This window comes from Lolium rigidum, chromosome 1, assembly GCF_022539505.1.
Source record: "Lolium rigidum isolate FL_2022 chromosome 1, APGP_CSIRO_Lrig_0.1, whole genome shotgun sequence".
Lineage (NCBI taxonomy): Eukaryota > Viridiplantae > Streptophyta > Magnoliopsida > Poales > Poaceae > Lolium > Lolium rigidum.
In genome coordinates this window covers 122,750,411-122,756,268 of record NC_061508.1, presented here as the reverse complement: position 1 = coordinate 122,756,268, position 5,858 = coordinate 122,750,411, and positions in this window count along the sequence as shown.

Sequence of the window (5,858 nt, the reverse complement as noted above, 5' to 3'; positions counted from 1 at the left end):
AAACTGTGAAAGGATGCAAATTCAAGCAAAAGACGAATATCTTCAATACGGGCAACCGGCGCAAAGGTGTCCTCATAATCCATACCTTCTATTTGGGCAAACCCTTGCGCCACTAACCTTGCTTTATTTCTTATGACGATGTCATTCTCGTCGTGCTTGATCTTGAACACCCATTTGGTCCCAATGACATTGATGTGATGATCTGTGGGTCTCTCAACTAGAGACCATACTTCATTGCGGGTGAAACATTCCAATTCTTCTTTCATGGCAATTACCCAATCCGGATCAACCAAGGCTTCATGTACCTTGAGTGGTTCAAAAATAGACACAAAAGCATGATGTTGACAATAAGTGATAAGTAATGCATGGTGTCTACGAGTTACCACTCCTCTTGACATGCTACCAAGGACTTGATCTACTTTCATGTCACTTGCCCTTGAAGCAGCCTTGATCTTTCGAATGGTTCCTTCATGACCAATAAATTCATCTCTTGCTAGTACTTGATCATGAGGGACAACTTGAGATAGAACATGGTTTTAGGATGTTTCTTGATCAGCATCATGGTCTTGCTCAGTGGGTTGAGGGCTTTCTTCTTGTTCTTTCGAATGTGGCTCTTCTTGAGTAGAGGATAAATCTTGAGCTGCATTTGATGGTTCAGCTTGAGTTGAGCTAGGCTCCACTTGGGGTGAGCTTGAGACTTCTATTCCATCATCTTGATCATCAATATGAACTTCTGTGGGCCGGATGTGTCCAATCCCCATAAGCTTGATGGCGTTAGAAGGATCATCATCACCTGCAGCACATGGAACAGCTTGCTCCACTTGGGAGCCATTATCCTCCAAGAACACCACGTCACAAGATACTTCAATAGCTCGGTGGACTTGTTGTAGTATCTATAGGCATGGAAGTTCTCCGCATATCCAACAAATGTACCCTCTATAGTTCTAGCTTAAAATTTACCGAGCTTCCCTCTATTGTCCTTAACAAGACATTTGCATCCAAAGACACGAATGTACATGACATTGGGCTTGTTACCCTTGAGAAGCTCGTCTGGAGTTTTATTATGCAGAGGACGAAGAAAGAGCTGGTTGGAGTAGTGAACAGCTGTAGAGATGGCTTCTCCCCAAAAGTTATGGGGTGACTTGAATTCACTCAACATGGTTCTTGCCATCTCAATAATAGTCCGGTTCTTCCTTTCAACAACACCATTTTGCTGAGGGGTGTATGGAGCTGAAAACTCATGTTTGATGCCCTCATCATCAACAAACTCTTGCATAGTGTAGTTCTTGAACTCGGTGCCATTGTTTGTCCTTATCTGTGGTGGTATCGTCACGGCATATGCCATAGGGTGGCTAAAGAGAGTGGTTCCTGCTATGGTCTACGGCGGTATCTGGATGCGGGTATAGGCACGAGCGACACGGCGACGTACCCAGGTTCGGGGCCCTCATATGGAGGTAACACCCCTACTCCTGCTCTAGAGTTTATAAGAGATATCACAGTACAATGGTGCTCCTGGAGCTGTATCCGGCTGCGAGGGGAGGCCAGAGGTAGACGAAGGTCTCTCTCCCCGAGCGGTGCTAAGTATGACAATGCGTAGTGATCGATCCTCCTCACGCGTAGGAGGGGTTGGCCAGCTTATATAGACGCTGGCAGTTTACAAAGAAGTCCCTATGGCCTATGCGGCCGGCTCCACCGGCTCCGGCTTTATCGCTCCTTCCCGAGGCACCCACGTCGGCGCCGTTGAGGCTTGTCCGTCCTTCCTGCCGAGGTCAGCGGCGACAGGACGTGCCAAGCGACGTGGAGGAGGTGTCCCTGTCGACACCGGTAGCATGCAGCGTACGGCGCAGTCTAGGCCATGATGGCCTGTCCGACGCGGGGCACTGTTGCTCCACAGTGCCCCCCGCTTTACGGGAGATGAGATCAGCATGGACTTCTGCACCCGGATCACCTTTCCGGTTCCTTCTCCCGCAAGGCTCACCAGCCTCGAGCCGGTCAGGGGAGAGACAAACCAGCCGGACATGGCACGTAGAAGCCGGCCCAGCCACAGCGCAGTCGGCTATGGCTAGGCCAGAATAGACCTAGAGTTAGCCGGCTCGCAAGGTAGCCGGCCACAGCTCCAGTCGGCGCTCCTCAGCCGGCCTTTGCCGCGGGCCAGCCGGCCTCGAGCCAACTGTTCCCAGTCCTTTGCCATACCCGGGGTCTTCCCCCCGACATTATCGCCTTGATGTCAGGTTCATACAAACGTTGAGCCTTCTTGGTGAAGACGATGAATTCTCTATAGGTCTCATCCCCATACTTTCTCCCACCAAGAGTATCATAATGTGATGGCCCAAAGAGATCCAAGTGAAGGATCTCCAAAGGCCTAGAAGGCTAGAAGTGGTGACGATACTCTTGATAGGATGTCTCTTCTTGAGTTGCTTTCCAGCTACACATGCACTGCATACACGATATTTCTCAAAGGAAATGTCAGTTAGTCCAACAATGTGCTCACCCTTTAGGAGTTGTTTAAGATATCTCATATTGACATGACCAAGGCGGCGATGCCACAACCAACCTTCATCATGTTTGGCCATTAGACATGTGGGGAGAGAGGGGCTCTCTGTCAAGAGGTCAACCACGTAAAGTTTGTTCTCCACATATCCAACAAGGACCAATTTGAGATTATCACTCCTAAAGACTTTCACACAATAATTAGTAAAATATGAATTATAGCTGGCATCTGCAAGGTGATATATAGAAAACAAATTATAGCTAAGGGATTCAACAAGCATGACCGTCTCAAGGCACAAGTCCTTAGAGATTTCCACCTTGCCATACCCAAGTACCTTTCCCTTTGAATTGTCACCAAAGGTGATGCTTGACTTCTTGTTAACATCCTCTATGAATTGTTCAAGCACATCTCTTTCTCCGGTCATATGATTGGTGCATCTACTATCAAACACCCATTTTGGACCACCGGAGGAATACCCCTACAAAATCAAGTAGAGGTTTTAGGAACCCATCGATTAGTGGGTTCCTTTGTAATGGCAATAAGATCTTTTGGTACCCAAATTGAGTACCCTCTATAAGCATAGGCATTACGAGGGCCAACATATTTAGCATAAACATCACCATAATAATCAACAAATAAATCATAGTGATTGTTAGGTCCCGTGCGGTCACCACTAGTGGCTTTGCCCTTTGAGGCGTTGCCAACATTAGTGACCTTCTTACTCTTCTCTTGAGCGGGTTTCTCCTTCTTGTAGTTGTTCTTCTTGTAGGGCTTGGGAGCATACCCAAGTCCATACTTTTGATTGTTTGACCTTTGCTTACTCAAAAGGTCATCCAATCCCATCTTATTCTTGGCGGTGGTGAACTTGGCTAGTTCCTTTGTCAACCTAGCATTTTCCTCAAGAATAGTTGCTTGCTCACAAGCCGATTCATTAGGATAATAGTTGAGACTTGAGACCATATTTGGTTACCAAAGATTCAAGATATATATTGGTCTCAACATATAGAGAAAGCTCTTCTTTCAAAAGAACATGTTCCTCAACAAGTTTAGCATGCTCACAAGTAAATGAAGTAGATGAACTTGCAATATTTTCAGCAACAATGGGATCATCCAATGATCTAAGAGCCTTCTTATAGGTGTCTTGGAGTAGGTCATGGTTCTCTCCAAGTTTCTTGAGTTCATCATTAGCAAGTTTGTTAGGTTTTTCAAGGTGATCAAGATCCTTAGTGAGAGAACCATGAGCAACTTCAAGCTCCTTCTTTGAAGCATCTAGCTCTTGGACCATTAATTGAGCCCTTTAAATAGTTTCTTGGTCCTTAGCTTTATCTAGTTCAAAATTTTCAACTAGTTGCTTAAGGCCTTGAGATATGCACCTTTCGTTTTTCAACTCTTGTCTTAGGAGATTGAATCTCCGTTTATCATCATTCAAATGATATTCTAATTCCTCAATGGACTCGTCCCTTTCTTTGAGGGAGTCCATCAAGTAATCGAACTTGACAAGAGCATCACCACGAAGAGTGCATCTAACTTTGTAAAGCTCCTTTAGCATAGCAACTTCATCTTGATTATCAGTTTCATTATCAAGAATACTAGATAAAGAAGGTGGGGATTCCATTACCTTTGCTTCCCTTGCCATTAGACAAGAGCAGACGATCGTAGAGGGGGAAATGTCAGCGGAGTCATCATCATGTGTTGTTCTTGCCATAAAGGATGGCATCGAAGAATCCGTTGAATAGTACTTGGAGTAATCATATGTGAAGAGTGACCCGGGTTCGGAGTAAGCCAAACCAGCCACTCCAGCCTCCTTCTCCTCTTCTTCTCCCTCTTCATCAGAAATACTCGGCCCTAACAAAAGCTCTCCCCTTGTTCTTCTTGTATCGTTCATTGATTGGATTTGGCTTCAATCTCGCCTTGACACCTTTGACAAACTTTGGCTTGTCAACTCTTTTCTCATAAGGACACTCATTTGCAAAGTGACTATATTCATCGCAATTGTAGCATGTTCTCTTCTTCTCTTTGAAGGGGATTGGGAACTTCTTCACATACTTCTTGACAAAGAAAGCAACATACGTTTGCATGTCACTAGTTGATGTCATCTCATCCTCTTCGATGTCATAGGCTTCTTCTCTTTCTTGGTCAGCTCTAGCCTTCAAAACAAGTTTGTGTGAGAATCCCTCTATACGGTTCATCGCCATGAGTTTTTCTCCTGCCTTAGCCATGTTGTCATTGGCTGCCACATAGGAGACTAGATCATCTATGTTCAGATCTGCTTCCTTGGTGAGGATTTGCAAGTTGAGTGCAAGGTTGGTGTCCTTTTGTTTGACTGCAATCATGGCAATTCCCTTGGACTTTATGAATTCTTCATTCATTTCAAAGCCATCATTATATTTTTCACATCCAAGGCCCTTGACCTTTACTCGAAGAGCACCAACTCTTCCATAAGCATCGGCCAAGGATTCTCCTTCTCTAATCATAAACAAGGTTGCCTTCGTCTTTTCTGACTCATAGAGAGCCTTCTGGATCAGATTGGTTCCCTCTTGTAGTACTACAATCCGATCCCAAAGTTCTTTTGCAGAGTCTATATCATTGACTTGATCGAGGAGCTTGCGATTGATACCACTTCTAATCTTGTCACATGCAGAGGCATTGAGTTGGCGATTGTAGAACTCGGTGGAGGTTAGCCTGATGGGATCTTGTGGCTTCCGGTATCCATCCACAATGATCTCCCACATCTCCACACTGCAGCTACGAATATGAGACTCCATAGAGGATTTCCAAAAAGAAAAGTGAGTTCCATCAAAATTGGGAACATTCCCACTATGGTTTATATGAGGCATGGGTGGTGTTTTTGGGATAGTCATGATTGACTTCATGGAAAGTTTCCGGAGGGATCGAAGCCCCACTAGAAGTCCCACTAGTTAGGTTTTTAAGCATGGCACTCATTTGTGCCATTTGTCTTTAGACTTCATCATCCTTCTTCTTTTTCCCAGCCTCATATGCTAAGAATCTAGATTTCATCTCCTTAACCGAAAGGCTAGAATCTTCATCCAGACCCTCGAATAGTTTATCCATCTCACTATTAAGGCTGTAAAGCCCTTAAAAAGAGTACAGGCTCTGATACCATTTGAAGTTCAGAGATGGTAAACCTAGAGGGGGTGAATAGGTTTCTACAAATTTTAATACTTTATTTGCAATATTAGGCTTTGCGGAATATAAAGGTGAGCCTAATGAAAACTAGGTGAGGCACCCTATATGATGATACAAGTAACTCGAGCATGAAGGCTCTCATAGGCAGATATATCACAACTAAGAGTTCGGTTAGAAATAACCGATAGCACGCGGAGACGAAGGTTTATTCTCGTATTCC